This window comes from Chionomys nivalis, chromosome 12, assembly GCF_950005125.1.
Source record: "Chionomys nivalis chromosome 12, mChiNiv1.1, whole genome shotgun sequence".
In the NCBI taxonomy this organism is placed as follows: Eukaryota; Metazoa; Chordata; class Mammalia; order Rodentia; family Cricetidae; genus Chionomys; species Chionomys nivalis.
The window spans coordinates 44111195-44123857 of record NC_080097.1 but is presented as its reverse complement, the minus strand read 5'-3'; the positions used below and the strand labels follow the sequence as shown (position 1 = coordinate 44123857).

The window sequence follows — 12663 nt, the reverse complement described above, 5'->3', positions numbered from 1 at the left end:
TCTGAGGGTAACAAAAATAAATATACCAGCATATATATATTCTTTGCCGAATATCTAAGCTTAGTTGTATGTGGGGTAGCTTCAAAGCCCAGGGTCACTTTGCAGCTGCTTCTGGGATCCTGAGGTGCATTCCTCCCCTGTCTTCTAAATCGGCTGACTTTGCTCCTCTCTCACCCTGAAATTCTTTTCTTTGGTGGACATCAAGGAGCCAGCAGAATCTGAGAAGAAGCCGTGAGGCTCCAAGCTGGACTGCTGTACTGTTCTGTCTGCAGTATAGAATTTCTTATTTAACACAATTTCAAGTGTAACATTACCAGAAAGGGCAGGTGGCCCAAGCTCGTGCTAGACCAAGGTTTCTGTTTTAAGACGGAGAACTACTCATTTCGTGCCGGCATGTTTTATTTGATAAATAGACCGCTATAAAGCTCTAAACATAAAAATAGCTTCTGGTGTCTAGTAGGATGGTCCCATCTGTGGTCTACGCCCTCATTCCCGGGTCTCTGCTCTCAAGGACACAGCTCTGCAACTTCAAAGCAATGAACTGAGCTATTGGGAGACCTTGAGCTAAGAACAAACCCCCACATCATGACGTTAGTATGCAAGTTCTACCTTATTTCTTCTCATAACCAGGGCACGGGATAGGCCATTGGCTTGTGAAAGACAGGAGACTCACTAAGCGTGTAAGCATTGCGGCTCAGACAGAAAGGGATCCCCTGCAGTCAGGAGCCAAGGACTACTAAATGTTACAGTTTGGATGGGAAAGCATTCTAGCAGTCAGGGACCAGGGAATACTGAGTGTTACAGCTCGGGTGGAAGAACATTCTGGCAGTCGTGAGCCAGGGACCAGCACAGGTCACAGTAAGCATAGCCCCTTACAGCCCTTCTGTAGGGTAAGGCTTGCCCAATGTAACAGCTCTGCTCTGGCAGGAGAGGGCTTCCCCAGCAAAGTTGTGACAAGGCAGCCCAGGTGCCCCAGAGCCTAACAACTCCACTCTGCTAGGGGAAGGCCTCCCCAGCTCCTCCCTCTCTGGTGAAAGAAGCTCTTCACCCAAACCTCATTCAAGAGATTTATTGGGAAGGAAGGATCCAGGAGAGTGGTTGCCTCTGCTAGGGTGGAAAAGGGCAGCTGCAAACAGCAGGGCTTACATAGGGCTCCTTAGGGGCGGAGTTTTTCCAGGAAGAAGATTTTCAGGGTGGGAAGTGGTCACATTTCAGTCCCTTGAGTCCAGATTGACCAGACCTCTGCTCAGGGATTAGTTGGTTTTCTGATCAGGGACTGATTCATTTCCCTGCACAGGGCCAAATTGGTTGCTTTCCAGCTGAGTTGGTCAGGGGCAGATTTGACTTTGGTTTCAGGGCCAAACTGTGTTCTTTTCCCTGTTTTGGTTTTTTTTTTTTTTAGCTTTTTGACCCTAGTTTTGGGGCCAGGGCATATTTTTTTCACTAGCTCTGATTCTAGGGCCAAAGTGTATCCTCCCCGCCTCCTATAGGGTTTCTCTGTGTAACAGTCCTAGAACTCACTCTGTAGACCAGGCTGGCCTGGAACTCAGAGATCCGCCTGCCTCTGCCTCTTGAGTGCTGGGATTAAAGGCGTGCGCCACCACTGCCCAGCAAAAGTGTGTTTCTTTGGCACTGGTTTCAGGGTCAGGGTGTCATTTCTTTGGCTCGGGGGTTCAGGGCTAAAGCATTTCTCTCACTGGCTCGGGTCTCAAAACTAGGGTGGGTTTCTTTCACTGACCCTTTTACTCTACAGACAGAGTACCTTCTTATTTGTAAGGCAAGAAGTTACTGGCAGAATGGAAAAATATACAGAACTGGACTGTTGAGAGCCCCAGTGAGCAAAAGTACTTGTCATGCAAGCCTTGGGTAGCGGGAGTTCAATTCCTGTAACTTGAAGTGGAAGGAGAGAACCCTGTCCAGAAACTTATCCTTGACATGTCCACACGCGAACTGAGGCACAAGTGCCCCGCCCCGCCCCGCCCCCGCCCATCATACACACAATAATGAATGAATGAACGAATGAATGAATGATGGCGTTCTGGGTTGAGCCACAATGCCTAGGCCTTGCTAGGCTGTTGCTCCTAGAATCTTCCGCGACACGAAGGAAAGATAAACCGCGGTCTCACCATCACTTTGCGTCTTGGGGCCGACGAGGCTCGCGAGAGGAGGCCAGGAGCCGCTAGGACCTCCTTCCCTCAGCCCTGAGGAAGCCCAGTGCTCGGTGCCAATCATCCTGCAGGCCCCGCCCCACGCAGGCCCGTTTCCCCACCTTCCCCAGCGCGCGCGCTCTCGCTCCCTACGTGCGCGCGCCGGCGCGAGCTGTGACGTGCGCGCGCCTCCCGGAAAGGAGCGGAACCTCCGGGAAGCTGGTGAGCTGGTAGCCGGGATGCGGTGCGCTCGTGGCCGCCCGCCCCCCCGGAGCCGCGGCCGGCCCAGCAGGTGAGGCCGGAGTCCCGTGGAGCTAGGGCAAAGGGAGGCCGCGGCCCTGTCCAGCCTTCCCCGCCGGTACATCCGGGCGCCCCGCCGCAGCCCCGTGACCCCGGTGACAGGTGCTTGTCCCCCCCGGACACCGTGGCGGATCTCCGGAGAGACCCTGAACCCCTGGCGACTGTGGGTTGAGGGAAAAGGGCTGTCGTTCCTGGGGCCGGATGACCCCCGTCTGCCGCCCGAAATCTGTCACTGTCGCATGTATAGCAGCATGTATTTGCTTTGCTCTGCGATTTGGGGAAGTTTCCTGTTAGATTTCCCCGTGGAAAAATGGAGCTGACCGGGAGATAAGAGTGATGGTGCGTGGTTGTGGTCCTCAACTTGAGCCATGCAAGGACTCCTTTTAAAGGGGACAGGTCTCCCCTTCTCAGGACTATAACCCCAGAACCTGCAGGGTGCTGCAGACCCCAGCTAGGTGAACACAGGTGCAGAGACCATATGCCACTAGAAAACAAGAGATGCTTTATAATTCAAGACCTGCATGCTACACAGTGAACGAGAGGTCAATAACAGTTCTAAATTAGACACCCATTTAACGTTAGGGTGCGGTCTTTAATGTATTCAAACTTTTATGAGGGAAAATTACCTAAATCTCTATCCTCAGAGGGCCCTAACATCGTCATGGTGTTATGTGTGAGTTGTCTTTGTTTCTCGTTTGCTAATTGTTTGACATAGTTGTAGAACTATGCTCATTTATACAAGTAGTTTGGTTTTTTTGTTTTTATTTTTTGCTTATCTTTTTTTTAAAGATTTATTTATTTATTTATTTATTGTGTATACAACACTCCTTCCATGTATGCTTACATGCCAGAAAAGGGCACCAGATCTCATTATAGATGGCTGTGAACCATCATGTGGTTGCTGGAATTGAACTCAGGACCTCTGGAAGAGCAGTCCGTGCTCTTAACCTCTGAGCCATGTCTCCAACCCTATTTTTTGCTTATCTTAATGTTGACTTACTACCTATGTTCAAAGTATTATTACTGTGTATGGTGTGACTGGATGATGTGTGTTTGTGTGTGTGGAGAGAGAGAGAGAGAGAGAGAGAGAGAGAGAGAGAGAGAGAGAGAGAGAGAGAGGGGCATGTACATTTCTCACCCCGATCTGGAGTTTAGAGGACAACTTTCTAGAGGTTCTAGGAAAGGAACTCAAATAGTTAGGCTTGGGCAGTAAACGCTTTTATCTGTTGATCTATCTTGCCAGCCTCTTCCACCTTTTTAATTGCTCATTGAATTCATAGCCTACATTCTTTTGTTTTTCAAGACAGGGTTTTTCTGTGTAGCCCTGGCTGTCCTGGAACTAGCTCTTGTAGACCAGGCTGGCCTCAAACTCACAGAGATCCACCTGCCTTTGCCTCCCGAGTGCTGGGATTAAAGGTGTGCGCCACCACTGCCTGGCAATAGCTTACATTCTTTTAGACCTATCAAGGAATGTGTGATCTGAGACTTTGAGAGGAGACAAACATGGGAATTGATCTAAGGCTCTGTCTTCTCTATCTATTTGTTTAGTATGTTTATTTAAAACAGGCTACACCTGAATCATGAGATTTGAAGTGCTGGAAGACAATTAGAAAGTGTAGTAAGCTAAATCTAGATTTTAAAAAATAATACCTAGTGGCCTTGAAAGACGTGTAATAGTGCAAGCAGGATGTGAGGAGGGAGAAGTGTTACTAAAAGCTAGAGACCAATATTAGAAGAGCTTGTGTAGAACAGGCCCACCTTGCCAGAGCAAAGAGATATTGAGTGAGGAGGCAAGAACACGTTGTTGATATACAGTATCAGAACAGTTGGTGGAGTGAGGATTTCAGGTACTACACAGAGAAGTTGTTATTGATCTGCCGGCTTTCAGGTTTCTCTTTGGTCATACTTTGAAGGTAGTGTTTCATAAAGAGTGTTTACAGTAAAAGCAGAGCGGCTTACCACAAGATCTGTCTTGAAGTAACATTGTCTGCTGTGGTCACCTTAGATGTGTGGGATGCCTGATGAAGAATTGAGAAGGTCCTGGAGCCGGGGAGGTGCATGGTTGGTAAGGTGTTTGCTGTGAAAGTGTAAGGACCCAAGTTCACATCCCAGCACTGGGGGAGGATGGGGAGCAGGGGATCCTTGGAGAGCATTGGGAACTAGCCTCGCCAGCCGATTGGTGAGCTCCAGGTTCAGTGAGAGGCCTTGTTTCAGGAATTCAAGTGGGGATTGAGAAGACTCCTGATGTTGGCCTGGCCTACGTGCACGTGTTCACATATGCATGTGCACACTCACGCATAAACAAACACATGTGAACATACAGATACAAAAGAATTAACAGAACTTGATGGATGATGGAATGCTGGTACAGGAAAAGGGAGACTCAAAGCATGTTAGTGGTGATACCTCTCTTACAACTGGAGAATTCAGAAGTTGATGTATTTTACCCACACTTGGCTTAACTGAGTTTAAGGTCTCGGGGCTTTAATAAACTGGATATATGGACCTGGGACTGGAGGAAAATCATTCTGGTGGAGACCACAGAGCTGGTGCAGGGACAGTGTGGTCTGGAGACGGCCATTCACAGTGCCGACCAAGGTAGTGCGTGAGTAGTAGGAGAAAGACTGTAGTGGGAAAGATCGGCCAGGACGTGCTACTTAAAGTGGCCCTTGGACATGAATATGGAAGAGCCACGGAGCATGCGTGCAGCTCTGTACATCTTCAAGTGTTCTGCTGTGCCTTTCGCCAACAGCTGAGTCACTTTTGCACAGCAGCCTGCACCTCCAGAGCCCTGACAGTCATTTCTTACAAGCTCTTCCGTGTTTGCAATTGTTCAAGGCAGTCCTTTAATCCTTTGGTATTTAAATGATTCTGTTTTGAAACACTTCACCTCATCTCAAGCTTACTAGCTCAGAAGTTAGACTCTCCTATTCTAACCTGGATTTGATTGGTCATATTCAGATGCACTGTGATTGTTAGTATCTGTTGTTGACTTGGTTGGATTGAGAAATGACTCAGAGTGAAGGCATGCCACTCTCAGCCATGTCTGTGAGGGGGATTGACAGAGCAGATTAGTTCACTCTGGATCTGAGGTACTACCCAATAAGCTAGGTACCATCAATGGAGTCTGAAGAGAAAAAGGAGGAAGCCAGTTAAGGCTAGCTCAGCATTCTCTTCCTGTACCCTCTTTCTACTTCCTGGCTGCCATGCTGTGTGCTGCTCTGCCATGACCTCTGAAACTGTGAGCTAAAATGAGTCCTTGCACTGTAAAAGGCTTTCTCCCAGGGGCTTATCACGGGACGAAGAGTCAGACTAACCCAAGTCCCATAATACTTGCTTACTATGTCTGTGTTTTTCACCAAATAAGCTTCAAGTGTATCTTTTTTTTTTTTTTTCATAATGGGAGAGACAGGGCTGAAGAGATGGCTCAGCAGTTAACAGCACTAACTTTTTCCAGAGGACCAAGATTCAATTTCTTGCACCTACATAGCAGCTCACATCTGTCTATTACTCCGGTTCCAGGGGATCTGACACCCTCCCGTAGACATAATGGGAGAGACCCACCAAAAAATTGCTGCATGGACCAGATGGGCTTTGTCTTTGTCACTGTTTTGTTGTTATGAAGAAATACTATGACCAAAGCAATTATTTTTTATTGTTTTTATTGAGCTATACATTTCTCCTTCCTTCCTCCCTTCTCCCCTTCTACCTTTCCCCTGCCCATCACATTCCCAGTTTACTCAGATCTTGTCTTTTTTCTCTCTTAGGGTTCTCTTTGTTGTTTAGGTTCTCTGGGGTTGTGGACTATAGGCTTTATGTTTAATATCCACTTATGAGTGAGTACATACTATATTTGTCTTTCTGGGCCTGGGTTACCTCACTCAGTATGTTTTTTTCTAGTTCTGTCCATTTATTTGTGAATTTCAAGATGTCTTTTTTTTTTTTTACTGCTGTGTAGTACTCCATTGTGTTAAATGTACTACATTTTCCTTATCTGTTTTTTGGTTGAGGGGTATCTAGGTTGTTTCCAGGTTCTGGCTATTACGAATAATGCTGCTATGAGCATAGCTGAGCAAATGTCCTTGTGGTAAAATTGAACATCCTTTGGTTATATGCCCAAAAGTGGTATTGCTGGGTCTTAAGGTAGATTGATTTCTAATTTTCTGAGAAACCGCCATACTGATTTCCAAAGTGGCTGTACAAGTTTGCACTCCCACCAACAATGGAGGAGTGTTCCCTTTACCCCACAGCCTCTCCAGCATAAGCTGTCGTCAGTGTTTTTGATCTTGGCCATTCTGACAGGTGTGAGATGGTATCTCAGAGTTGTTTTGATTTGCATTTCTCTGATGGCTAAAGAAGTTGAGCATTTCCTTAAGTGTCTTTAGCCATTTGAGATTCTTCTGTTGACATTATTTGTTTAGATCTGTACCCAATTTTTAAATTGGATTATTTGGTACTTAAGGGTCCAGTTTCTTGAGTTATTTATATATATTGGAGATCAGTCCTCTGTCAGATGTGGGGTTGGTGAACATTTTTTCCCATTCAGTAGGCTGCCATTTTGTCTTGTTGACTGTCTTTTGCTTTGCAGAAACTTTTCAGTTTTAGGAGGTTCCGTTTATTAATTGTTGCTCTTAATGTTTGTGCTACTAGTGTTATATTTAGGAAGTGGTCTCCTGTGCTGTAACCGCCCAGCGGGTCAGTTATTCTAGGGTTGTAACCCGCCTGGCAGGTCAGTTATTCCAGGGTCCCTAAGAGGCACTATCTGAAAAGACATGGGCGGGAAAGAAGAACGAGGCCAAGCAATATCTGTTGTCAAAGCCTCACTTTATTGGCGAAATGGTTGTGGCTTATATAGCCCTTGAATGAGGAATTTGGGTTGGGATGGGGGGCAGGGCATGGCGAGGGCAGGAAGGGATCTCGCAACAAAGTCGGTCATGGTCACGAGGTCACGAGGTCACGAGTCCTCAGTCAGGAGGTCACGAGTAGACACACCTAGTGTTCTCTATGCAAGCAGAATCGTTCCTTTTGTGATTCCAACCACAAACAGTTCTCTAGATAGTTGGAATGCGAGGCAGGTTCCGCTAACAGATAACTCTCAAGATAGTTGGGTGTGGGGTGGACTCCGCCAACAAACAGTTTTCAATACAGTTGGAGTGTGGGGCTCTCTGCAAACATCCCCAGGACAATGGTCTCCGCCATCATCCCTGGAAAATGGCTCCTGACACTGTGCCAATGATTTCAAGAATACTTCCCACTTTCGCTTCTATGAGGTTCAGTGTAGTTGGTTTTATGTTGAGGTCTTCGACCTACTTGGACTTGAGTTTTTTGCATGATGATAGGTTTGGATCTGTTTGTGTTCTTCTACATGTCAGCATCCAGTTTTACCAATACCATTTGTTGAAGATGCTTTCTTTTTTCCAGTTTCCATTTTTAGCTTCTTTGTCAAAAGTCAGATGTTCATAGGTATGTGATTGATAATTGGTCTTCAATTTGGTTCCATTGGTCCTCCTGTTTGTTTTTATGCCAATACCAGGCTGTTTTCAGTACTGTAGCTCAGTAGTAGAATTTGAAGTCAGGGATGGTGATGCCTCCAGAAATTCCTTTATTGTACAGGATGGTTTTGGCTATCCTGGTTTTTTGTTTTTCATAAGAAGTCAAGTATTGTTTTTTTGAGGTCTGTGAAGAATTTTGCTGGGATTTGAATGGGTACTGTGTTGAATCTGTAGATTGCTTTTGGTAAGATTGCAGTTTTTACTATGTTAATCCTGCCTATCCAAGAGCATAGAAGATCATTCCATTTTCTGATGTCTTCTTCGATTTCTTTCTTCAAAGATTTAAAGTTCTTGTCATACAAGTTCTTCACTTATTTGGTTAGAGTTACCCCAAGATATTTTATATTATTTGTTGCTATTGTAAAGGGTGATGTTTTTCTGATTTCTTTCTGAGCCCGTTTATGATCTGTATATAGGAGGGCTACTGATTTTTTTTGAGTTAATCTTGTATCCTGTTACATTACTGAAAATGTTTATCAGTTTGTAGGAGTTCCCTGGTAGAATTTTTGGGGTCACTTATATATATATTAACATATCATTAGCAAATAATGAAAGTTTGACTTCTTCTTTTCCAATTTGTATTTCCTTGGTCTCCTTTTGCTGTCTTATTGCTCTAGCTAGAACTTCAAGTACTATGTTGAATAGATAAGGAGAGAGTGGACAGCCTTTTCTTGTTCCTGATTTCAGTGGGATAGTTTTGAGTTTCTCTCCGTTTAGTTTGATGTTGACTGTTGGCCTGCTGTTTATTGCCTTTATTATGTTTTGTATGTTCCTGCTCTCTCCAAGGCCTTTATCATGAAGGGATGTTGAATTTTGTCAAAGGCTTTTTCATCTTCTAATGAGATGATCATGTGTTTTGTTTTGTTTTTTCAATTTGTTTATATGGATTACATTGATAGATTTTCATATGTTGAAACATCCTTGAATCTCTGTGATAAAGCCTACTTTTCATGATGATTTTTCTGATGTGTTCTTGGATTTGGTTTGCCAGTAGTTTATTGAGTATTTTTTAATCAATATTCATGAGTGAGATTGGTCTGTAATTCTCTTTCTTAGTAGTGTCTTTGCGTGGTTTGGGTATTAGGGTAACTGTAGCCTCATAAAAAGGGTTTGGCAGTATTCCTTCTCTTTCTATTGTGTGGAACAATTTGAAGGAGTCTTAGTATTAGTTCTTTGTAGTTCTTGTAGAATTCTGCATTGAAACCATCTAGCCCTTGCCTTTTTTTGGTTGGGCGACTTTTGGTGACTGTTTCTATTTCCTTAGTGGTTATAGGTTTATTTAATTTGCTTATCTGATCTTGATTTAATTTTGGTATGTGGTACTTGATCCAGAAAATTTTCCATTTCCTTTAAGTTTTTCAATTTTATGGAGTATAGGTTTTTGAAATATGACCTGATGATTCTCTGAATTTCCTCTGTATCTGGTGTTATGTTCCCCTTTTTATTTCTGATTTTGTTAATTTGGATATTTTCTCTCTGCCTTTTGGTTAGTTTGAATAAAGGTTTGTCTATTTTGTTGATTTTCTCGAAGAACAAACTCTTTGTCTCATTGATTCTTTGTATTGTTTTCTTTGTTTCTGTTTTGTTGGTCTCAGCTCTCAATTTGATTATTTCCTGTAGTCTAGACCTCTTGGGTGAGTTTGCTTCTTTTTGTTCTAGAGCTTTCAGGTGTTGTGTTAAGTCACTAGTGTAGGATTTTTCCAGCTTCTTTATGTAGACATTTAGTGCTATGAACTTTCTTCTTAGCACTGCTTTCATTGTGTCCCATAGATTTGGGTATGTTGTGCAGTCATTTTCATTGAATTTTAGGAAGTTTTTAATTTCTTTATTTCATCCTTGACCCAGTGGTGGTTCATTCAAGCGTTGTTCAATTTTCATGTGTTTGTGACTTTCCGCAATTAGTGTTGTTGAATTCTAACTTTAAGCCATGATGATCCTAATAAGACATGGGGTTATTCCAATTTTTTTTTTTTTTGTATCTGTTGAGATTTGCTTTGTTAACGAGTATGTAGTCGATTTTGGAGAAGATTCCATGAGGTGCCAAGAAGAAGGTATATTCTTTTGTGTTTGGGTGAAATGGTCTATTGATGTCTGTTAAGCCCATTTGAGTCATAACATCTATTGGTTCCTTTATTTCTCTGTTAAGTTTCTGTCTGGTGAGAGTGGGGTGTTGAAGTTCCCACTATTAATGTGTGGGGCTTGATGTGTAATTTAAACTTTAGTAATGTCTCTTTTATGAATGAGGGTGCCCTTGTATTTGGGGCATAGATGTTCAGTATTGAGAATTCATCTTGATGTATTTTTCCTTTGAAGAATATGAAATGGTGTTCTCATCTCTTCTAACTAACTTTAGTTTGAAATCTATTTTTTAGATATTAGGATAACTATACCAGCTTGTTTCTTAGGTCCATTTGATTGAAAAGTCTTCTCATACCCCTTTACTCTGAGGTCATATCTGTCTTTGTAGTTGAGGTATATTTCTTGTATGCAGCAGAAGGATGGATTATATTTTAGTATCCAATCTGCTCGCCTGTGTCTTTTTATAGGTGGTTTGAGTCCATTGATATTAAGGGATTTTAATGACCAGTGTTGCTAGTTCCTGTTATTTTGTTGTAGTTGTTGGTGTTGGTGGTGGTGGTATTATGTGTCTTTCTCTTCTTTGGGATTTGCTGGTATGGGATTATCTATTTTCTTTGTTTTTGTGGGTGTAGCTCACTTCCTTGGTTGGAGTTTTCCTTCTAGTACTTTCTGTAGGGCTGGATTTGTGACTAGGTATTGATTTAATCTGGTTTTGTCATGGAATATCTTGTTTTCTCGGTTATTGATTGAAAGCTTTGTTGGATATAGTAGTCTGGGCTGGCATCTGTGGTCTCTTAGTGTCTGCATGACTCCTGACAGGACCTTCTGGCTTTCATTGTCTCCATTGACAAGTTGGGTGCAATTCTGATAGGTCTTCCTTTATGTGTTACTTGGCCTTTTTCCTTTACAGCTTTTACATTCTTTCTTTATTCTGTATGTTAGTGTTTTATTATATGGCAAGGTCGGAAAATTTTCTTCTATGATTTTGTTGATTATATTTTCTGTGCCTTTGAACTGGGTTTCTTCTCCTTCTTCAATTCCTATTCTTCTTAGGTTTGTTTGTTTTTTTTTCATGGTGTCACAGATTTCCTGGATATTTTGTGATAAGGATTTGTTGGATTTAACATTTTCTTTGACCGAGGTATCTGTTTCACCTATCATATCTTCGACACCTGAGATTCTCTCTTTCCTGTCTTGTGTTCTGTTGTTATGCTTGCTTCTGTAGTTCCTGATCGTTTACCCAGATTTTCCATTTCCAGATTATTTGTGTTTTCCTTATTGCCTCTATTTCTCTTTTTAAGTCTTGAACTGTTTCTTTCACCTGTTTGATTGCTTTTTCTTGATTTTCTTTAAGAGATTTGTTGATTTCTTCCATTTTTTTTGTTTGTCTTTTCCTCCACTTTAAGGGAATTTTTTATTTCCTCAGTAAGGGCCTCATTCATCTTCATAAAGTTATTTTTAAGGTCTTTTTTTCTGTTTCATCTGTGTTAAGATGCTCAGGTCTTGCTGTTGTAGAACCACTAGTTCCTGGTGGTGCTGGATTGCTCTTTATGCCATTGAGTGTATTCTTACCCTGTTGTCTACCCTTCTCTTCCTCCAACTGGAACAGGTGGAGCCTGTGTTTGTCTCTAACCCTCCAAGTGGTGTAGTTGGGATCTGTGGCTCCTTTGATGGTTTCTTCAGGTGTAAGCAGGGTAGCACCTTCTGTAATTGTTCCTCCAGTTGCCCATAGCCAGCGACTCAGATGGGCGTTCCTCCTGGTGCAGTCAGAGGCTATTGTTCCTAGGTTGCTTCTCCAGTTGCAGTCAGGGTTGAGGCTGAGACTCCTGGAGGCCACCCTCAGTGACAAACTTTCTCCAACAAAGCTACACCTTCTAATCCTTCTCAAATAGTGCTACTCCCTAATGATTAAGCATCCAAATACAACGAAGCCATTGTTATTTAAACTACCACAGGCTTTATTCTGCCAGGGAGAACCCTGAAGCTAAAATCACAAAGGTAATGGTGCAATTTAGAACTTGTTTGAAATAGCATTATTAGGTGTTTGCGAGCCTGAACTCTGGTGCCAAGATTCCTCATGCTGAAGCAGCAGTTGGAATTTACATATTAAGATCAAGTTACAGGATTGTGACTTCTTGGCAACAATCAACCTTACATGTGTCCTAACTGAAAGTAATAAGTAATTTATGAACTGACATTTTTGTCAAAATCCACTCATGCATTAAAAAAGAAAAAAGAAAAAAAAATGAGTCCTGGGGATGAAGAGTTTCAATCACTCAGTGATTAAGAGTGCTTGCTGCTTTTCCAGAGAATTCATAGTTAGTTTCCACATTAGGTGGCTCATAACCACTCCAGCTTCAAGGAATTTCATACCCCCTTCTGACTACCACAGGCGTGTGTACACATACACATAAAGAAAAATAAAATAAATCTTTTTTAAAAAAAGATAAAGAAAGTCCTAAGACAAATACCAGATGCCATAAAGTTTGCTAAGTATGCTGAGTTCTTAGAAATACATTCTCCTTTCTTGACCCCACCCAGATTCTTCTCCACCTCCACCTCTGGCTGGTACCAGCCTTCTTGGG

General features: G+C 42.8%; 1 protein-coding gene across 2 annotated transcripts in view; it reads left to right on the top strand.

The window, feature by feature from the left end:
* Positions 1 to 2308: 2308 nt before the first annotated feature.
* The window catches only part of Entpd4 (ectonucleoside triphosphate diphosphohydrolase 4), a 33713-nt gene continuing 23358 nt past the window's right edge, over positions 2309 to 12663 (top strand). For both annotated transcript variants that reach the window (XM_057786481.1, XM_057786482.1), the window contains exon 1: positions 2309 to 2439. The gene's annotated coding sequence lies outside the window, so the exon portion shown is untranslated. The remainder of the gene's footprint in view (positions 2440 to 12663) is intronic.